This window comes from Dendrobates tinctorius, unplaced genomic scaffold (assembly GCF_039654945.1).
Source record: "Dendrobates tinctorius isolate UK_male_01 unplaced genomic scaffold, ASM3965494v1 ptg000133l, whole genome shotgun sequence".
Lineage (NCBI taxonomy): Eukaryota > Metazoa > Chordata > Amphibia > Anura > Dendrobatidae > Dendrobates > Dendrobates tinctorius.
This window is the reverse complement of record NW_027361801.1, coordinates 5,312,447-5,336,219: the sequence shown is the minus strand read 5'-3', so window position 1 is coordinate 5,336,219 and position 23,773 is coordinate 5,312,447. Positions and strand designations below refer to the sequence as shown.

The following is a 23,773-nucleotide window of genomic DNA, read 5'->3' as shown; positions in this document are numbered from 1 at the left end:
ACAGTAGTGTTGAGTGATACCATCCGATATCGTGAAATATCGGATCGGATTGGATCGGACCGATACCCAAAAAGTATCGGATATCGCCGATTCCGATACCGGAAACCAATGCAAGTCAATGGGACAGAAATATCGGAATTAAAATAAACCCTTTCTTTCCTTGTAGGTTAATTCTACATGAAGAAAAACAACTAATAATAATGTAGAATGTATTGGGGGAGGTGTAGGAGACATTAAAGCCATAGAGGTTTAGCTCAATCAAATGGAATAGCAGGAAGTCATTTTTTTTTTAAAGACGTTCGGAGTTACAAAGATATTGACTATGTTAACCTTTTTTATATTTTGTCAGATATGTATGTTTCACTACTTCCATGCTCTTCACTTTCTTTTTTACTTCTCCCACACTTTCTCCTTCATGATCCTCAGCAGCAGCAGCAGCATCTTTTTCATCAACTTCTTCTTCACCTTATTCATCTTCTTCTTCTTTCCCTGCGCGTGGTAGCTCCACTTCCAGGGTATGGACAATGACAATGCTTTATGACCAAAGTAGCATAGCAACGGACTAAATCCATTCCCAGGTGGGAGCACAAAACCACAATTCCTAATGTTAAGGTTCATTCATACTTAAAGGGGTGGTCCGAATACAAACAAATTTTTGATCTCAATCCATATCTATTTATTGTCATGATCTAAGCTGTTTTATATACTTACATTAAAAATTACCTATCCTTCCCTAAATACTTTTCTATTTTTCCTACATCCTTTCTGATGGCACTTTGCTTGAGAATCCCAGTGCATGTTGGGATACTCAAGCAAAGCGTCATCTGGGGGCTAATACTGAAGTCACAGAAACAAAGATTTTTCAGTAGAGATGAGTGAGCACTAAAATGCTTGGATGTTTGTTACTTGAACCGAGTAATTCCTAATGCATGGATACTCAATTCGAGTAATGCGTGTGATGGGAGTCAATGGGAAATCCAAGATTTTTCCCTTAACCTCTGACAGCACACTTGAAAGAGGGATGCACCTAGCAAGGACAGGAAACCTACTGAACTAAAAGGGAGGTAGCTCTCCTGCTTATCAGTTAATTTCCTGTCCTTGATGGGAACCTCGTACTGAAATACTTATTAGATTCAACAAGAAGATTCCTTCCCCAGGCTTGTCCCAGTGTCTAAAGAGCAGGTTGCATGCCTGTGGCGCTGGCCTTCAGGTACCTGGAGGTGCCGTTCATGGGTCCAATGTTGTCTCTGTGCATGTGTGGGCATGGCCAGCAGAGACAGATGTGAGGTTTCTCTCGGACTGCCGTGCCGCACTCCCCGTGACTGCTCTCCGCTGGTCTTAGCTGGTCTTAGCATGATTGCTCGAGTGACATCAGAGGACACACAAGACAAAAATGGCATTGCCTTACACATCGGGTCAGTTAGGAATGGAATGCTTGGTTGGCTTTCACTGAAGGGGGGCAATCATCAGAGGACCTGAGGAGTTGAATCAGGATGATGGTGCTGACCCCTTCTTTTTAAAGGGAAGGCAGTGGAGCAGAATGCTGCTTATGCTCCAGCTGACCTTGCCTGGTCATCATGGAGGACCAATGCAGCAAAAACCCACCAGCTGTGGAATGGTACAAAGATCTCTAGTACAAGATCTTTGCACAGACTACATCCACAATACTATTAGTGATGAGACTTTTCATCAAGCCTTAGAGGTGTCTTTAGAAGTGGAGGGCTCCCTAAAAACCTCATTAAAAAAGAGAACAAAAAATATAGTGAAGTTTCTTCTGACTCTTGCTCCTCCCCAATATCAGAAGGACAATACCATGGTGCATCCTCATCCTCCTCAGACAGTGACAACGGGGGCAGACCGTGCTTTTTGGAGGAGATACAGATAAGCTTCTTAAAGCTATTAGATCAACAATGGGCTTGAAGAAAAAGAAGAAGACAGCTAAATCCCTAGAGGACTTGATATTTGGTGGATTAGAGGAGAATAAGAAATGCACCTTTCTGAGCAATAGTAACATCCAGGCACTCGTTTTTAGAGTAGAGAAAACTGGAGAAAACTGGTGCTTTGCCCTCATCATTGAAAAGGAGAAATTCTTTTGAGTAAAAAGATTTGGAGTTATGGGACAAGGTCCCCAGGATCTATGGTTCTGTATCAAGATCATCAAAGAGGTCAGTGCTACCCTTTGAGGATTCAGGGGTGTTTAGCGATCTATTAGACAAAAAGGTAGATGCATATCTTATGCACACAAGGGAGGCAGCAGCAGGAGTTCTCAAGACTGTGGTTGCCAGAACCTGTACTGCCCGTTCCCTTATGATATGGCTGCAACAGCTGGAGGAACAGCTCAAAAGTAAAACCTCAAGGGATAAGATTTTGTCTAACTTGCCCTTGCACAGAGCCACAGCATTACCAGCAGACACATCCACAGACATTGTGAGGTTAGCGGCTGTCTAGGAGACTGACAATCAAAAAATAAAATTGTGGCAGTGTGATGGCCAATTTTTATTTGGGAAAAAGTTGAATGATATCCTGGAAAAGGCCAGTGACAAGAAAATTAGCATTCCTGGATTTTCAAGTGATTCGAGGAAGACCTCTTTTTGGAGGAAAAAATTTAGTAGGGGGCGTCCTCCAGGGGAGAGAAGCAAGTAGGAAGTTAAGAATGAAAGAGACACACTGATTTCATGTTCGGCAGTCCTTCCTCTTTTTCCAAAAGATCATCACAATGATGCCATGCTAGCAGTAGGGGGAAGGCTTTCCCTTTTCATTCAGGCCTGGGAGAACATCTCCTCCAGCACATGGTTACTAGATATAGTAAGGTAAGGCCTGAAAATAGAATTCTACCATCTGTGGCGTCAATCTTTTGTAATGACCCCCATCAGAAGGTCAGCGGAAGAACAGCTTGACCTTGAGACAGGATCTTGGGCTTAGTAAAGAAGAAGGTTCTGTGTGAGATCCCGGACAAACAAAAAGGAAGAGAATCTTATTCCCCCCTCTTTCTGATAAAAAAACACAGATGGTTCAATCAGGACCATCATTAATCTGAAGAGTCCCCATCACTGGATAAAAAAAATCACATTTTTAAGATGGAGTCAGTGAATATGGCCATAAAACTACTTCATCATAATTGTTTTATGGTGGTCATCGATTTAAAGGATGCTTGCTATTACATACCGATCCATCCAGACCATCATAAATACCTAAGAGTTGACCTATACATACAAGGAGAGATCAGACAGTATCAATTAAGAGCTCTTCCGTTAGGGTTGTCAGTAGCTCCGAGGGTCTTCACCAAGTTAATTGCAAATTTGATAACCTTCCTATACATCTGGAACACAGTCATAATTCCTTACCTAGACTACTTTCTCATAGTTTAAAAATTGGAGGACCACTGTGCAACATAGTTGAAGGAGGTGATAGTTGTCTTACAAAATCTAGGTTGGATGGTGAACATTCACAAATCAAGGCTAAAATCTGTACAGACCTTCCTGGGCCTTGTTCTGAATTCTGAGCTTCAGATTTGTCTCTTACCCGATGACAAGGTGGACAAGGTGGTAAACCTAGCCTCGGCAGCCATAGAGCTTCTAAAGATGACCTTAAAAAAAGCTATGTTCCTTTTGGGAACCCTAACATCCTGCATAACAGCAGTCATATGGGCCCATTTCCACACAAGGCATCTTCAGTGGTAGATCATGTCTGCGCAAAGATTGCTAAAAAGGCATTTATAAGTGAAGGTGGAACTTTCTTTAGAAATTAGAAACTCTCTCTCGTGGTGGACAGACAGGGCAAATTTAACATCAGTGGTCCAATGGGTGAGGCCAGTAAACAAGATAATAACAACCGATGCAAGCAACTCGGGTTGGGGTGCACACAATTCAGGGGTCTTGGACACTCCCCGAGAAAGGAAGGTCATCAAACCTAAAAGAATTGTGGGTGATAGGAAGGGCTGTAGAGTAGAGATGAGTCAATCTTTCAAGGATTGGTCCTAATGTTAGCCAAATATGTTCATCGAATGGTTCTACAAATATACCTGAACCCCATTGACTTCAATAGGAGGCAAAACCAAACGCATAGACAACACGTTCAGGTGGGTCAGAAAGTTGCAAAAACAGCTAAAATTAGGGACAGACACCAGGAAAAGTGGCATCAATTGCACTATAAATAAATTTTTTTTTTTAAATTTGACGTGGGTTCCCCTGTATATTTGACAACAAGCCAGTCAAAACTGACAGCTGCGGGATGCAACTCTCCCCTGTCAGCATTAGCAAGGCTGGTTATCAAGAATAATGGAACCCCTCCAATCTGCTTTTTTAATTATTTTAAAAAATGATTGAAAAAAACGGCATGTCCCCCCATTTTTGACAACCAGCCAAGCTAAAACTCCCAGCTGGGGTATACTCAGAGTGGTAAGGGGCCATAGATATTGGCCCCCAAACTAAAAATAGCAGTCTGGAGCCACCCCAGCAAAGCCACATCTAATAGATGTGCCAATTCTGGTGATTTGACTCGCTCTTCCCACTGGCCCTTTCGTGGTGGCAAGTGTGGTTCTTATTTGTGGGGTTGATGTCACCTTTGTATTGTCTGATGACATCAAGCCCATGACTTAGTAATGGAAAGGCATAAACAGCTGGCAGTTCTCCTTAACCCCCTGGACCGGTGACAAGCACATCCCTGGTGGAACTCTATTGCTAGATTCACTGGCGCTGAATCAAAAGCTGATCCTCAGGTTAGATTGAGGCACTGTCCACAATTTAAACTCTCTCCAGCCCTATTCTCATGCAACACGGTTACCATCAATATAAACGCAGGATTTCTATTCACTACTTCATATCACCCAGGGAAGGTGTATCCAGCATGTATTATTAACTGTCAGAAGCCCAATTACTCAGTTTGATGATTCTAACACATTCAGTTTTGTAAGATATCCATCTAGTACCACTGACCCATCAGTGCATGGGCTCCCTCTTACAGCTCTTTATATAGAAATCATCTATGAGAACTTTATTCTGATGAAGGTCCATTGTGGGACCGAAAATGTTCAAGTTTTTATTTTGGATGCACATAAAATAAAGGATCTGTTAAAATCTCTTTATGATTTGAGTGCCAAGTTGTTGCAAATTCTATATGATTGATTGGATACCAGACTTGGGCACCTTCCTCTCGCACCCTGAGTGCCGTGTTCCGCTAATACTAGTACTGTTTCTCTTATTCATTCTAGTCTCGACTATTGTAACTCTCTTCTAATCGGTCTCCCTCTTACCAAACTCTCCCCTATCCAATCTCTCTTGAATGCTGCAGCCAGGATCATATTCCTCACCAATCGTTACACTGATGCCTCTACCTTTTGCCAGTCATTACACTGGCTACCCGTCCACTCCAGAATTCAGGATAAACTTATTACCCTCACCCACAAAGCCCTCCATGGCTCAGCACCACCCTACATCTCCTCCCTTGTTTCAGTATACCACCCTACCCGCGCCCTCCGTTCTGCTAATGACCTGAGGTTAGCATCCTCAATAATCAGAACCTCCCACTCCCGTCTCCAAGACTATACACGTGCTGTGCCAATTCTTTGGAATGCACTTCCCAGGTCAATACGATTAGTCCCCAATCACCACAATTTTAAGCGTGCCCTGAAAACACATTTATTCAGACTGGCCTATCACCTCAACACATTAACCTAATCTATCCCTGTGTGGCACAGTCAAAAGTTTTACCATAACCAGGCTCTCTGCATCATGTTCCCACATGCTTTATGCATCCATTAGCCCTCTGTGTCTGTACTGTTACACACTTAACATTATGGCTGGTCCATTCAATCAGGGCAACTGTTACCACCCACCTTTTGTGTCTACCTCCTTCCTCATAGACTGTAAGCTTGCGAGCAGGGCCCTCATTCCTCTTGGTATCTGTTATAATCTATGTGATTATTGCTATGCTGTAATGTCTATTGTCTGTACAAATCTGATCTGAAATGTAAAGTGCTGCGGAATATGTCGGCGCTATAGAAATAAAATGTATTATTATTATTATAAGGATGCAGCCCGCAGATGTGGCTGGTTATCAAAAATACAGGGTAACCCCACATCAATTTTTTTAAATTATTTATTTATAGCGCAATTAATGGGTCAATTTATGCCACATTTCCTGCTGTCTACCCCTAAATTTAACTGTTTTGGCAGGTGGCAGGTGTTGTCTATGAGTTTGTTTTTGCCTCCCATTGACGTTAATGGGGTTCGGGTTTGTTCGTCAAACCACTCAGTGAACATGTTCAGCAAACATGAGGCTGTTCACCGATCCGAACCGAACTTTGAAAGGTTTTCTCATTTCTGTTGTTAACTAGAGTCTGACAAATCTGATTCAAAGTAGATAAAACGTGAAAGCGGCATTTAACTCTCGCAAACCGGATGTGTGTCATTAACTCTGCCCTATCACAGGGGCGCCGATGGATTGCCATGACAATCCAGGATCTGCAGCAAACCTCTGTGGTTGTCATTGCCGAACTGCTATGACAGCTGCCCCATGGCCTGTGTTCATAGAAGATGAGCATTTTTGCTAAATATAGCAGTGCTGCAGCCTTGCTATTTGTAGCACAAGTGATTAGAAGACTGCAGCTTCAAGTCTCCTAAGGAGACTATTAAAGCATGTAAATAGTTACTAAAAAGGTTTTAAAAAATTTTAAAAATTTAAAAAAAAGTTAAAGTTAAAATCATCCACCTTTTTCTCCATTCAAAATAAAACAATAAAAAATACACATATTTGGTATCGCCACAGGTCAGTTTTAGCATTTAGTGAACATGGTAAAGAAATTTAAAAAAATGTGGAATTGCACTTTTTTTGCAATTTCACCGCACTTGGAATTTTTTTCCAGTTTTCCAGCAAACTATATAGCAAAATCAATGGTGTTGTTCAAAAGTACAACTTGTTCTACAAAAACAAGCCCTCACATGGCCTTATTGAAGGAAAAATAAAAAGTTATGACTCTGGGAAGAAGGGGAGCAAAAAATGAAAATGCAAAAATGGAGAACCCAAGGTGGTAAAGGGGTTAAACTATATGTTGCAGCTTATCTGTGCATCAGATCTGGGTTGATACATAATTGCCTTTCCTCCATCATATATTCCTTCAGATTGGCTTCAACCACTGAAGTTTGAACTTGATTGCAAGCTACAATGAGGGAGCATTGTTTTTACCAGGTTTTATTCGCTGCCGACATGATTTAACACTGTGCCCTTGGGTTGCCTTGTCTATTTCTTTGTTTTATTATTGCTGACATTTGTTTTTGCCTGTTTTTACTGTAAATATAATTAAAATCTAGATGTATAATTTTCTTCTCTAAAATATAAAGTACATTTTATGCAAATTTTTACAGATTATCTGAGCTGTTGTGCTCTGAACACCATGGAGGAGTCATGATATTGTGACCCCTGGCTTCAACAAGAGACATAATTCTGCAAACACTAATTTTATTGTTCTCTGCTATGAGGAGGATTGTACCTCTCTAGGCATATTGCAGATTTTTTAAGACAGCTGATGATACCAGCACAAGATTTATAGCTAGGAGATATATCACTGATAATGGTCCTTGGAAGAAGAAACTATTTTAGGAATTCAGTAAAACCAGAAAAACATACAATTGACCCTGAGTAGTGCAGCTACATGAATTCAACATAAAACAAAAAATATATTTAATTTTTTTACTTTGGTTTCAATGTTTTTCACATTTGTTTTTTTATTTTTCTGTATACTGTTCAATACAAAGTGGGCTTTCTCTTTTTTTTACAAATAAAAAAATAAAACATTCCAAAACCTATACGTAGTGGGCAATGTTGCATAATTACCCAAATATCACAATATTTAACTACATGGTGAACAAAGTAAAAAAATAATACTGTTTTGCCTTTTTGTTCATTCCAGTTCCTAAAAACAACAAAAAAATGTCAACTCATTGGGCAGAAGAAAGTTACTTTAGTTTAAAAAAGTAAAATAGATTCATGCTTTAAGAATATCGTGATAAAAAAAGTTTGCCCAAAAGTACGAAAACGAACACTATATCAATTTCACCTGTATAAATCATATGAGTTTTATCCATAGTTTTGATGGTTAGCACTCGTCACCATGTTATTTCATGGGGATGGGCACAAGTCTGATTTTTGGTCTGAGGACAAAAATCTCACCATGCATGATTTGCCTTGGAGGATTGGATGGCACTTGACAATTCAAGTCTATGGGTCCATGAAAAAAATTCATATCCCATATCTAACTTCAGTGGAAATGCCTCAAGACAAAGAAATGGTGCTCAGTAGTGTGTGTGGCCTCCATGTACCTGTTTGACCTACCTGCGACACCTGGGCATGCTCCTGATGAGTTGGCTGATGTTGTCATGAGGGATCTCCTCCCAAACCTGTACTAAAGCATCTGCCAACTCCTGGACAGTCTGTGGTGCAATGTGATGTTGGTGAATGGAGCGAGACATTATGTCCTAGATGTGTTCAATCGGATTCAGGTCTGGGGAACAGGCAGGCCAGTCCATAGCGTCAATGCCTTCATCTTGCAGGAACTGCTGACACACCCCAGCCACATGAGGTCTGGCATTGCCCTGCATTAGGAGGAACTCATGGCCAACCGCACCAGCATATGGTCTCACAAGGAGTCTGAGGATCTCATCTTGGTACCTAATGGCAGTCAGGCTACCTCTGGCGAGCACATGGAGGGCTGTGCGGCCCTCCAAAGAAATGCCACCCCACACCATTACTGACCCACTGCCAAACTGGTCATGCTGAAGGATGTTGCAGGCAGCAGATCGCTTTCCAATCGTCTCCAGACTGTCACATCTGTCGCATGTGCTCAGTCTGAACCTATTTTCATCTGTGAAGAGCACATGGCACCAGTGGTGAATTTGCCAATCCTGGTGTTCTGTGGCAAATGCCAAGCATCCTGCACGGTGTTGGGCTGTGAACACAACCCCCATCTGTGGACATCGGGCACTCAGACCATCCTCATGGAGTCGGTTTCTAACCGTTTGTGCAGACACATGCACATTTGTGGCCTGCTGGAGGTCATTTTGCAGGGCTCTAGCAGTGCTCCTCCTGTTCCTCCTTGCACAAAGGCTGAGGTAGCAGTCCTGCTGCTGGGTTGTTGCCCTCCTACGGCCCCCTCCACATCTTCTGGTGTACTGGCCTGTCTCCTGGTAGCGTCTCCAGCCTCTGGACACTACGCTGACAGACACAGCAAACCTTCTTGCCACAGCTCGCATTGATGTGCCATCCTGGATGAGCTGCACTGCCTGAGCAACTTGTGTGGGTTGTAGAGTCCGTATTATGCTACCACTAGTGTGAAAGCACAATCAACATTCAAAAGTGACCAGAAAACATCAGCCAGAAAGCATTGGTACTGAGATGTGGTCTGTGGTCCCCACCTGCAGAACCACTCCTTTATTGAGGGTGTCTTGACAATTGCCAATAATTTCCATCTGTTGTCTATTCCATTTGCACAACAACACGTGAAATTGATTGTCAATAAGTGTTGCTTCCTAAGTGGACAGTTTGATTTCACAGAAGTTTGATTTACTTGGAGTTATATTCTGTTGTTTAAGTGTTCCCTTTATTTTTTTGAGCAGTGTATATACTGTATGTCAGTGAGACATACATATATATCTGTCTTTATATTTTATACAGAGCTAGATAGCAGAATAGCCGTTAATTCAATTGTCAGCTTCTGTAAAATCATTGCAGAACCCGACAGGATAGGAGACATAGTTTTCATACAGTAAATCATTGCATATCAGTTATATTTATATACTGTATGTTAGTCACTAATAATGTTAGTAGTGTCTATGTGTAAAATTTTGTAGCTGTAGGTATTTAATAAAAGAATGCATTCACGGGGCAAACTGGCGTGGGCTCCAGCGCATTTTTCTGCACCAGAGAGGGAAAACCAGTGACTGAGGGCAGATATTAATAGCCTAGAGAGGGACCATGGATATTGGTTACCCCCCAGCTAAAGACATCTGCCTCTAGCCACCCCAGAAAAGGCACATCTGTAAGATTGCCCTAATTGCAGCACTTCTCTTCCCACTGCCTTGCAGTGGTGGCATATGGGGGTAATAAGGGGTTAATGTCACCTTGCTATTGTTTAATGAAATAATTAAACACACAGGTTTTCCATCTTTATTACACTCCCAATGCAAGCGAAGCCCTCATTCTCCTGTAAAAATTAAAACATTAAAAGCAACAATATACCATAACTGTTTGCTGTACAGTCAAGTCCCATGCTGCAATTCATCTCAAGGGGTTAAATAGTTTACAACCAGGAGCGGTGCTAATGTGACCGGCCCAGCTGTCACACCACTGTGTAATGAATCAAAAGCTGTCTGTGCAGCCTCCCCGCCTGACCGGAGATGAACTCTGTAGCGTGGGAAAGTTTCTGAACTTTTTCCCACGCTGCCGAGTTCACCTCAGGTTAGGAGGGCTGCTGTGCAGCCTCAGTGACGTCAGCGGTAGTCAGTGAGCCTGCACAGAGGCCTTGTCTGACCTGAGGTGAGCACGGCAAAATGGGAAAAACTGAGAAACTTTCAAACGCTACAGAGTTCATATCCGGTCAGGCAGGGAGGCTGCACAGACAGCTTTTCATTCATTACACAGTGGTTTCCTGCCGGGGCGGTAGCATTAATGTGATTCTACATTACAGCGCCCTGAAGTGCCGGTTTTTCTAAAGGACACTGGTGCATATTTCTCGCAAGTCACACACATGGTCTGTGTGTAATCTGTTTTTTCTCGCACCCATACACTTCCATTGGTGAGTCTGCGATTTCTCTTGCACGTATAAAAAAACGGATGATGGGAGCAGCCCCATAGATTAACATTGGTCCGAGTGCTATGCGATTTTTTATCTTATAGCACTCGTCCGTATTTCTCTCTAGTGTGACACCGGCCTTGCTTTGATCAAACTCTGAACAAAATGTGATTAGCCTAATCAGATTAATTTTCTCAGATGAAGAAGAAATGGTTGTGTGACCCTAGCCTTAAAATGAAAAAAAAACATGTCATTTACACCATGTGCGCGTGTTCACTAGATGTCTTTACGATGCTAGTGCACCCACCAAGGTTTTCCTAGATGAAGCCACTTCAGGAAAAAGGTTACAGTATTTTTCCTGACACAGCCTTGTTGGTGATTTTGCTGGGGTTTTTTTCAGAGGCTCCACCTTTTCATATTTCTTTTCTGTTATTTGAACTATAGCTAGCAAGAAGCTTCATTGCAGAAGATACGGTACCAGAAGAATGAATATGCCACCTTTTTTTAACCATTTCATAATTTCTGAACCCTGACGTAGTTAAAAGAAGTAACAAAATACTGAAAATTTGCATAGTACTGTCATTTTTACATTGCTGTTTATTATTTTCATTTTTTAGTGGCAATTTTGCAGCGCTTTTTCAAGACCGAGTCCAGATGGAATCTGCCTGAATAAAACATCTTGTGCAATTATACCCTCAAAAGTCGTGGAACAAAAATAAAAAAATCAAGCATAAAATTTGAATTCCTCCAGAAAAAAAATGCATATAAGTTTTCAGGGCCTTACACATTCTCCTAAACGGAGTGATTTAAAAAATACAACTCGGCCCAAATAAAAGAACATCATGAGGCAACATGAACAGAAAATTTTAAATGCTCCCAGAATGACTCTCACAAGACAGTGATGAAAGCAAAAAATATTCTGCATCCTTATATCGCAGAATAGCTGCATACTGAAAGGTTAAAGAGAGTATGTAACCTTATTCATGATGCCCAATACGATAGCATATTTTTAGAAAGGATCTGCTCAAGTTGATAACTACCGATATAGGGCTAATCTAGAGGTTTAATAGCATTAAAAAGGTTCCTGGCCACCATACTGCAAGTGAGGCATCCAGTAGAAAGTGATTCTTCTCGTGAAACACCACTCATCAGTCTCCACTTTCCCCAACCTGACTGATAGATGCAGCTTGTTCTGAGTAGTGTTAGATCTCAGCAGCATGAGCTCATGAGACACCACTCATCAGTCTCCACTTTCCCCAACCTGACTGATAGATGCAGCTTGTTCTGAGTAGTGTTAGATCTCAGCAGCATGAGCTCATGAGACACCACTCATCAGTCTCCACTTTCCCCAACCTGACTGATAAATGCAGCTTGTAATGAGTAGTGTTAGATCTCAGCAGCATGAGGGATGCTGAGGGGCTATCAATCAAGCTAGGTAGGGAGGATTTCAAAAAGTACTTTGTGGTCATTCTGACATGGATTTTCAAAGAATACATCAGACTCTGCAGGTGTAAGTGTTCTATTTAGTAATATATGCTTTTTGTATTATGAAATCTGGGGACGTGTATTTTGAGCATTCAATAGAGAAAATACAGCATATTTAACAGTGCTACCCATACTCTGCTCCTAACAAAAACCTTATATTTTTCAAGGGCCAATTATAGGCACAGACCTCTCGTGTCTGCTTAAAAATCTGGCCTGGATAATGAGATATCCACAGTCGCAAAACTTTTCCATATCTTGAATTGCAATAATTATCCCAATATAATGTATATCCATAGCTACTAGACATGGGAGAATATATTCAAGTGGTATTGACTTTTACCTGAATGTTACAAAAAACCACATTCGCTAAAATGCTGATTTTTTTGTAATTCGCATCTGCACAGATTCAGCAAACTTGAAAAATGGAATTTTTTTTTAAAAAAAAAAACCTTATACATGTAAGGGGGTGAAGGAATGTGCTTACCTTTGTTCCTCCCTCTTAACAGGTTCTCATATAGTTTTCTGTAATGTAATGTATAGTTAATATTATTGTTATGGTACTCCTGCACTTAAATAGTCTATTACCACTCATATGGAAGGGTATTGCTACACCTAAAGGTGTATTACCTTTGAAGTTAAATCTATAATGTGTATATAAGTTCTGCTATGTCTTTATGTATACTGTCTTATATCTTATTGCTGCTCAATACATAGGTTGTGCACTGTGGTTTATGGGGAGAGCGTAGTACCTTCATTTGGCCACAAGGTGGGGGACATTTCAGTACACACAGTTCTTAGATTAATAGACAAGTCAGGACATGTTTAGCTTAGGAGGGGCTTGCTGTAAATTAAGCTGCAGGATTTCCTGTAGTGAGTCAGTCAGGCTAGGGAGATATAGGAGCTCAGTTGGGGCCAGAGAGCCCCTCATCGTACAGGGGGCTAGTGCCCTGGGGACAATGCAGTGGCCCCGTAATGTTTGAAGCTTAAGCCCAGCCATCCAGGGCCAGTGGTAAGAAAACTGCAGCAGTGACAGCAGTGAGAGCAGTGTCAGTGTAAGGAGAGCCAGTGCTGTAAATGTGGACACAGCAGAAAGGACGGGCAGGTCACTCACCATGTGGCAGATCACAGCCTGGGCACATTCTCTCACAGCCGGGGTGAGACAGCTAAGGGAACCACCAGTGAAAGTGAGTCTGGACAGGGAGGATGCTGAGGGGCCATGTGTCAAGGTCCGACCCGGGTATGTGCTGTGCGATAGTGAGTAAAGTACAGGGAAAGTGGAAGATATGTACTGCTTGAAACGTGATGTTAATGCTGTAACAGAACTGGATGTGCTGCGTCCTGAAGTTAGTAAAGTTGTTCAGTTGAAAATTGATGTGGACTGTGTCTCAATTCTTGCAAATCTGCCTGGAGAGGGTCTCCTGCAGCAGAGGGAAGATCCAGAAGGCACTGGACCTGGATACACCTGTATGCTGATTAATGGACATTATTTTCATGTAAGAGGAGGTCAGGGCACAGAGATGAATAAGTGTGCAGCCATGACTACAGCCCTGGCCCTCCCTTACTCTCACACCTTACCGCTCGCCTCTCAAACCACTTCGCTCCTTGACATCAACCATCTGGTCTTTATCACATCTTCTTATCACTGCTGCTGTCACTGAATCCCTGAGCATCTTCACACTGGACCAAAACCTCTGACTCTGATATGGCCTGGGAAATTTCCGTGCATGCGCACACAAGTAGTGTATATAATCACCGCACACTCTTGATGAATTTATAGCATTAAATTTATTTCACATTCAGTGAACGAGAAAGTAGCAATATATGGTGAAGAGACAGGAAGTATTTCCAGGTGGCAAGCAACACGATAACGTTTCGACCCTGCCAGAGTCTTATTCATATAGTTGCTGCAAAAAGAGAAACAAAACATGAGATACAAATAGCATATAAAAACAGTACAAATGTAATGTCAGTGATGCACTACTCTGCCATAGGCCCCGCACCATGTGGTGTGCGGATGTTACCACCTTGCTACAGCAAGAACAAAAGTAAAAGAAAATGTATCTCATGACACCAGGGTGCACTACTGTTCCCTGGTAGTGTGATGATATGTAAAGCACCCGATTGCCCAGAAACACAGAGAGGACATTAGGCTATTGATCAGCTTTACTTGTTACATGTAAACACAGGTAAGACAAATGATGATTCAGCAGAGATTCAATTCCAATGCAGCAAGCACAGTTATTTTCCAGTATAGTAATGCAAATACATGAATGGTGCAGTGAGTCCTGAGTACTATCTTCCGCTTATATGCACAATCTCTAACATAACTGCCTGCAGCTCAGCCTGTGGCCTCTCATATACAGGAGCTCTGAGTTTCCCTACCCGCTCCTCCAGCTTTTCAGAAAAAAACACCATATGTAGCCACACAAGATGGCTTCTCTTCAGTTGCTAAGCTCAGAACCTGGTCACGTGGTCTAACCATCTGATTTTATTGCCATATAGGGAAACTAGGGTTGAATCGCTAACTCTTTAGTAATCTACTGGCAGCAGAACATAGTAAGTCCATCACTTTATGCATAGTTAAACCACTTCTATGTACTGGATTCTAAGGAACATTATCTGCAAAGGAAATGTGAACATTGTGCATACATAATGAAGTAGCTGCTAGCCCTGCTACATCTTAAAGGTACGTACACAACAACTTTGAGGCATTACACAAAAACCATAGAAGTGCAGAGAATATGGAAATAACATCTAGGGTAAATATAAAAAAAATTAAAACAATGGGTTATCAAGCACAAGATGAACAATGAAACGACACTAAAGATCAAGGGCATAATACATTTGATGAGAAGATCAATATAGGGATATAGGTAGTTGCATGTTAGCTCGGTAACACCATCGCAGTAAGCGGCCAAGGTTATGGAGAATGTGACATATTGGGGAATGGCATCTCAATATGGAGTATAACTGACTGTGGATTTATTAAGAATAGAGACCACATCATCTCTTGAGGGAAATATTGTTACCTGTAGAGGGCTGATTAGGAGTTTGAATGGTGGCTTGAGACGATATTTTTTGTGGGGGCAAGGGATCTGGTTATGCCATAGATATGCAGATAGCTCTGTCATGAGGGGCATTGTATGGTGGGTGTGAGTGGGGAAAGGACAACATGGGGGGAGGGGAAGGGGAAGAATGACAGGGGAGGAAAGGAAGAGGAGGAGGGAAGAAAGGAGTGGGAAAGGAAGGTAAAAGGAGAAGGCAGGATGTTGAGAAGGCTGAACTTTTAAATTCCTATTTTGCATCTGTTTTCTCTCAGAAAGGAAATGTAACATCAACTGTTATTCACTGTCCTATTAAGGGAATAGAAGAATCCAGGATATCTATAAACAGAAAGATAGTGAGGAAACACTTAGCTAACCTAAATGAATTCAAGTCTCCAGGTCCAGATGAATTACACCCCAGAGTACTGAAGGAGATAGCAGAAGAAATTTTTGAACCCCTCTCCATAATCTTTGAAAATTCTTGGAGAACAGGAGAAGTGCCAGAAGACTGGAGAAGAGCAAATGTTGTTCCTATCTTAAAAAGGGGAAGAAGGTGGACCCAGGGAACTATAGGCCGGTGAGTCTGACTTCTATACCAGGAAAGATCTTTGAACAAATTATTAAACAACATGTATGTCAATACCTGGATAAGAATGAAGTGATTAAACAGAGTCAGCATGGGTTTGTAACTAATAAGTCATGTCAGACTAACTTAATTTCCTTCTATGACGGTATCACTGATTGGGTGGATCAAGGAAATGCTGTAGATATAGTATATCTTGACTTCAGCAAAGCATTTGACAAAGTCTCTCATACAATCCTTATTGAAAAAATGACTAAGTATGGAATGGACAAGGCAACTGTTAGGTGGATTCATAACTGGCTTAGTGATCGGACCCAAAGAGTGGTCGTAAATGGCTGCACATCCAGTTGGAAGAATGTCTCAAGTGGGGTACCACAGGGCTCTGTCCTGGGCCCTGTATTGTTCAACATCTTTATCAACGATTTAGATGAAGGAATTGAGGGTAAACTGATTAAATTTGCTGATGACACAAAGCTAGGAGGGATAGCTAATACTAGAGAAGAGAGAGAGAGGATTCAAAAAGATTTAAATAAACTGGAGAACTGGGCAGCAACTAACAGAATGGTTTTTAACAGGGAGAAATGCAAAGTACTACATCTGGGCAATAAAAATGAAAAAAGCATATACAGAATGGGAGGAATAGGGCTAAGTGACAGCACATGTGAAAAAGACTTGGGTATACTAATAGATCACAGACTGAATATGAGTCAACAGTGTGATGCAGCAGCAAAAAAGGCAAATGCAATTCTAGGATGTATTAACAGAAGCATACAGTCTAGATCACGTGAAGTCATTATTTCCCTCTACTCCTCTTTGGTCAGACCTCATCTGGAATATTGTGTCCAGTTTTGGGCACCACATTTTAAAAAAGACATCAACAAACTGGAGCAAGTTCAGAAAAGAGCGACCAGAATGGTGACCGGTCTGCAAACCCTGTCTTATGAGGAAAGGTTGCAGGATTTGGGAATGTTTAGTTTGCAAAAGAGAAGACTGAGAGGAGACTTAATAGCTGTCTACAAATATCTAAAGGGCTGTCACATTGTAGAAGGATCAACTTTATTCTCATTTGCACAAGGAAAGACTAGAAGCAATGGGATGAAACTGAATGGGAGGAGACACAGATTAGATATTAGAAAAAACTTTTTGACAGTTAGAGTGATCAATGAGTGGAACAGGCTGCCACGAGAAGTGGTGAGTTCTCCTTCAATGGAAGTCTTCAAACAGAGGCTGGACAGACATCTGACTGGGATGATTTAGCGAATCCTGCTTTGAGCAGGGGGTTGGACCAGATGGCCCAGGAGGTCCCTTCCAACTCTACGATTCTATGATTCTATGATTCTATGATTCTATGAGAAGGGAAAGGGAAGGACTCACCTGGGTGGAGAGATACAATGGGATGAATAAGGAGGCACATTATTTCATCTGAAAAAAGAACAAAAGTTAGGTTAATAAATTGAGTTCATGGTTTGGGCCCTTAGAAGAGAAAGTCTGGAGGGTGTGGATTTGAAACGATTCCCGTTGTTGTAGAAGTTTAATGTGGTTACTTCCACGGCGAGACACACGGTCGCAATATTAAGACATTAAGTACAGTTGCTTAGAACCATCCCAGGTCTGAAAAAAGCTGGAAGTCCTCGCCTAGCGTGAAGAGACAAGGGGATTCAATATACGACGAGGACAAGGAGGGTGCCAGTGAGGAGTGGAGAAGACCAAGATGTGAACGTTGAAGTGAATACAAATATTTCTTGTGTTTCCTATGTTTTCTTATGTTTCTTATCTTTAATATGCTCTGGGGTCTAGAAATACACCAGAACATAATAAGGGACATTTAATTTGTGGAGGAAAACTTCAGTGCAAATCATATTTCCCCTAGAAAATCCATGCAAATGGGTGAATATTAAGATTGCCTAATCTGGTTGTCTCTAATGCCTACAACATGTTGGCCACCCAAGGACAGAGAAGTTGACCACACATCACAGCAATAATAGTAAACATCACAACATTGTGATGGCTCTTCTTTCTGAACGAATGTGAAATTTGACTTCTATTCTTGAAATATAATAGCAAATTCTTTAAAAAACTTTTGAAATGATGAAATGAAAGCAAAGCAAAATGAGTGGTTTATTCAAGTCTTTTGTGTGCTACATTTTTGTTCAGAGCTTGTATCTCTTCCACAATAATCGTTACTAGAAAACATAAAACGGTTTAGAATGTAATAGCATTTTCATGAATTATTTATTTATTGAGAAGGAAATACAATGCCATCCCCTGAGATCGCCATTTCAGTTACTTGTGTCAGGCAAGTAAAAAAAACCATAGTATTTCAAACTCAATTCACAGGGATAATAACTATCTTTATTCATAAGAAAAACATTAGATTGCTAAATGTAGTGAACCTTATAGACACATAGTATAGCAAAGCTATTGTAATCATAGTAGCAAAATGAAGGACGCTCATTGGAAAGATGATTATTGACCTTTATGGTCCATTTACATGGAAAACAATTTAATCTTGTGCAATAATGCACATTTCTCAATAAATTAAGTGATCTGTAAAGTCATTTTCTTGCAGCTTTTATGCCTATGCATTTCATTTGCATACTTACAAATATATATACAACTTTTACTCCTCTGTTGATGGATGTAATTGCTTTGTCTGAGTAACATTATTATGATAAATGATAGATATGATTATAATTGTAGTTGCAGAACACTATTTGACATACATTATGATGATAGATAATAGTTTACTGCGTTTACCCATTTAAATTTAACCTATTAAGGACAGAACCAATTTTTCTTTTTGAGCTTTCATTCTTCTAAAAGCTACAGTTTTTTATAACTTTCTGTTGACCCATGGCATGCTTTTGCTTTCTGAGTTTTAGTTTTTAATGACACCCTGTATTTTACCATAAAATGTACTGAAAAATTGGAAAATTTACAAAGGAGTTGAAAGAAGAAAAATAATACAATTTATGACATTCATTGTGTTTTTAAAAATGATCTTGCAACATGATTCTTCAGGACACAACAATAATGGTGATACAAACCTATGTTTTTTTTCTTATTTTAAGTGGCTTACAAAAAAAATCTGAACTTTTTTGTGAAAAAACAAAGAAATGTCTTTTTTTGCTGCCATTTCCCGTGACCCATGTATATTTTTTTTTATTTTGACATCAATGGAGATTGTTTTTTGCATGCCAAGTTGTAGTTTCATAGGTAGAATTTTTGGCTACTTATAGCATTTTCATCACTTTCTATCCCATTTTTGAGGAGAGGTTTGGCAACGGAAAGCAACAATTCCGCATTACAATTTATAATGTTTTACGTATGGGTTAATTAATTTGACATTTTTATAGATTATACCTTTATAGACTCAAATGATACCCAGCAGAGATAATTGTATCATTTGAAATTCAGAGTCTCTAGCTTCACCAAATTTTAACACAAAAAAATCTCCCAAAAAATTTGATTTGGGGCAAATAAATTTGTGTTGATCAAAACAATGAAAAGGAGAGAAAGAGACATAATAATAAGATGTATTGACCCAGAATGCACTTGCCTCTTAATGAATCAGGAGTATCTAACATGTGGTGTTAACTTCTGTGTCTGCTGTGCCACAAATCTTGCTTAAGAATTTAGACAAGCGGGTTTGCCATAACCTTGTCTGATCCCAGCTTCACTCACTTTTACAGAGTTGGGCGTGATAATGCCAAAAGTGACAGTCTTAGTGCAGCCAGTACAGACAGTATTAGTGCAGCCTCACATTGTGCAAACATTTTTGTGACTTTTGAATGATTTCTACTCCAGAATGGTGGCGTAAAAGCTTGGATGAAACAGGCCCATAGTTTCAATATGAAGAGTCTTACCTATAGAATCTGGAGATGGAATCCATCTCTGTCGTACATATCAACAGTCGTACGCCTAATTGTACTCCCCTGACATCGATGACCCAGTGTTATATTAACCACTAGTGATGGGTGAGCGCTAAAATGCTTGGGTAATATAGCAATAACTCACAAATTGCTAAAGGTAACTAAATCCTTAACTAAGGACTCTAAAAATTAACTTTTATTCATGCTATTAAAATGTAAATAATAGACTAAAAATTGCACTTGTCAGCGTGTACAGGTGGGTACAGGCTTACTATTACCAAGACAATTGTCTAATGAAATTGCTCATAACCCTATCCACATCCATTGACAGTATCCAGGGGTATGAGGTAAGGTGCGGCCGCTACCTACAGTGGGGAAAAAAAGTATTTAGTCAGTCAGCAATAGTGCAAGTTCCACCACTTAAAAAGATGAGAGGCGTCTGTAATTTACATCATAGGTAGACCTCAACTATGGGAGACAAACTGAGAAAAAAAAATCCAGAAAATCACATTGTCTGTTTTTTTTTTTCATTTTATTTGCATATTATGGTGGAAAATAAGTATTTGGTCAGAAACAAAATTTCATCTCAATACTTTGTGATATATCCTTTGTTGGCAATGACAGAGGTCAAACCTTTTCTGTAAGTCTTCACAAGGTTGCCACACACTGTTGTTGGTATGTTGGCCCATTCCTCCATGCAGATCTCCTCTAGAGCAGTGATGTTTTTGGCTTTTCGCTTGGCAACACGGACTTTCAACTCCCTCCTAAGGTTTTCTATAGGGTTGAGATCTGGAGACTGGCTAGGCCACTCCAGGACCTTGAAATTCTTCTTACGAAGCCACTCCTTCGTTGCCCTGGCGGTGTGCTTTGGATCATTGTCATGTTGAAAGACCCAGCCACGTTTCATCTTCAATGCCCTTGCTGATTGAAGGAGGTTTGCACTCAAAATCTCACGATACATGGCCCCATTCATTCTTTCATGTACCCGGATCAGTCGTCCTGGCCCCTTTGCAGAGAAACAGCCCCAAAGCATGATGTTTCCACCACCATGCTTTACAGTAGGTATGGTGTTTGATGGATGCAACTCAGTATTCTTTTTCCTCCAAACACGACAAGTTGTGTTTCTACCAAACAGTTCCAGTTTGGTTTCATCAGACCATAGGACATTCTCCCAAAACTCCTCTGGATCATCCAAATGCTCTCTAGCAAACTTCAGACAGGCCCGGACATGTACAGGCTTAAGCAGTGGGACACGTCTGGCACTGCAGGATCTGAGTCCATGGTGGCGTAGTGTGTTACTTATGGTAGGCCTTGTTACATTGGTCCCAGCTCTCTGCAGTTCATTCACTAGGTCCCCCCGCGTGGTTCTGGGATTTTTGCTCACCGTTCTTGTGATCATTCTGACCCCACGGGGTGGGATTTTGCGTGGAGCACCAGATCGAGGGAGATTATCAGTGGTCTTGTATGTCTTCCTTTTTCTAATTATTGCTCCCACAGTTGATTTCTTCACTCCAAGCTGGTTGGCTATTGCAGATTCAGTCTTCCCAGCCTGGTGCAGGGCTACAATTTTGTTTCTGGTGTCCTTTGACAGCTCTTTGGTCTTCACCATAGTGGAGTTTGGAGTCAGACTGTTTGAGGGTGTGCACAGGTGTCTTTTTATACTGATAACAAGTTTAAACAGGTGCCATTACTACAGGTAATGAGTGGAGGAAAGAGGAGACTCTTAAAGAAGAAGTTACAGGTCTGTGAGAGCCAGAAATCTTGATTGCTTGTTTCTGACCAAATACTTATTTTCCACCATAATATGCAAATAAAATGAAAAAAAAACAGACAATGTGATTTTCTGGATTTTTTTTCTCAGTTTGTCTCCCATAGTTGAGGTCTACCTATGATGTAAATTACAGACGCCTCTCATCTTTTTAAGTGGTGGAACTTGCACTATTGCTGACTGACTAAATACTTTTTTTCCCCACTGTATATCTAGTTTTTAGAGTCCTTAGTTAGGGATTTAGTTGTCTTTGGCAATTTGTGAGTTATTGTTATATTACCCTATGCTGACTTGTTTGGACAGCAATTGTTTGTTGGTACTAAAATGCTCGGGTGTTCGTTGCTTGGGTTGAGCAAACTGGAATGCTCGGGTGCTTGACCTGAGCAACGAGCCCAATGTAAGTTTATGGGAAACTCGAGCATTTTTCCGGCGGCCCCTCAGCGGTCTGCAGAAGGACTAGAAATTGCAGAAATCGAAGGGAACAGTGCTTAAATGACATGGGAACAGCATGGGGAAGACCCCTGGAAGCATTTTTGACACCCAGGTCACTGCTGTGAACAATGCTGTCAGGGTCTTATGCAACTTTTACAGACACATTAAAACATACAAAAACTAAACCAAAATTGATTTTACTGGGAAATATGTTAAGGAACATCCTTTCCAGGGAAATTACATTTATATAAGACAAAATAAATAACCAAAAATAAATATGCTCCTCCATACCTTGGGCTATGTTCACACATAGCGTTTTTGAACTTTAGCATTGCTTTCAACCAAGACAAATGCATTCACAGGGAAATGTCATTTTAACATTTTACAACCTTATCTGGCCATTTTGTGTGTGACACATCATCAGACACATCCTGTTTCATTTATGAAGGAGGGACTCTGAAAGTCACAAAGCCTATTTTTATAGGGCCATCAGGCAGCCTTTATTATTCTTAAAGGGCCAGCAGTCGGTCCTCACCATTCTTAGAGAGCCATCAGCTGGCCATGCTTTGTTTTTCCCATAATTAAACAGTGGGTCTCCTGTACTGTTATTGTGTATGCAGTGATTGCAAGGGCTGCCAAAAATTTGGAGGCACTTTAATGCCCCTTTGAAGACACCTACAGGAGGGCCTCCTGAAAACAATGTTCCCATTATTAGGAAGTGGGTCTCCCTTACTGTTTGCCTATGCAGTGAATGCAAGGGCTGCCAAAAATTTGGAGGTACTCCAATGCCCCTTGGAAGAGATGTGGAGGAGGGCATCATAAAAAAATACTTCTCCTATACTTGTAATACCCATGCACTAAGTGTATGGGCAGTTGCCTGGTATGTTAATGCACAATAAAAAACTTGTATGCCCCCTCCATGTATTGGTAGGCTGTGAGCGGTTGTTTCATCGGTATTCTTGCACCTGTGTTGCCATCTTAATTATATGGGTCCGCTGCATCCTGATAGTGCATTTGTCTGGAGGCCTGGACAGGTAAACCTTTCTGCTTTCTTGCTGTTTTCTTCTATTATTGGAGGATTTTTAAGTCCTCTTTTTATGCTATTTCACTGTGTGTAATCACCCTGTATGGCTCCTTACTCTTGCTCATCATGCTCCACCTGCAAAGCATCCTCTTTGATTGTGAGCAGAGAGCGTTTCAGAAAACAGAGAAGCAGGATGGTGATGCTAATTATGGCATCCTCGCTGCTTACCATCTTGGTGGAGTCCTCAAAGTTTTGGAGGATGGTACATATGTCTGACATCCATGTTCACTCGTGAGGTCTTATTTGTGGAGTCTGAACTGAATACCGACGGCCTTGTTGATGCTAGTAGTCAACAACTGCCCTCTTCTGCTCTCAAATACTTCCCAACATCTGCAGTGTAGAGTTCCAATGTGTGGGGACATCACTCACCAGTCAGTGAGCCAGAAGCTTCAAACGATGCTGAAGTACGGCAAGGGCGGCAGAAGCTGTAGCTGACTTTCTAAAATGGGCATACAGGCAGCATACTTTGACAAGCAGATCCGGCAGCTCCGGGTAGATTTTGAGAAAACACTGGACCACGAGGTTAAGCACATGGGCAAGGCATAGTACTGTGTGAGCTCGCCTCAGAATTGCCACCAGGTTCTGGCCATTGTCAAACACGACCATGCCTGGCTGTAGGTTCAGTGGTGTCAGTCACAGATCTGCCTGCTCTTTCAGAGCTGTCCATAACTCTTCAGCATTGTGCGGTTTGTCACCTAAGCATATTAGCTTCAGCACAGCCT

The 23,773-nt window shown here is 41.1% G+C and overlaps 1 long non-coding RNA gene across 1 annotated transcript in view; it reads right to left on the bottom strand.

The window, feature by feature from the left end:
• Positions 1 to 14,093: 14,093 nt before the first annotated feature.
• Positions 14,094 to 23,773, bottom strand: part of LOC141048203 (uncharacterized) — a 97,409-nt gene continuing 87,729 nt past the window's right edge. Inside the window, exons 2-3 of the long non-coding RNA XR_012219980.1 lie at positions 17,270 to 17,317; positions 14,094 to 14,172 (exon numbers count right to left, since the gene is read on the bottom strand). This is a non-coding gene — a long non-coding RNA (uncharacterized lncRNA). The remainder of the gene's footprint in view (positions 14,173 to 17,269; positions 17,318 to 23,773) is intronic.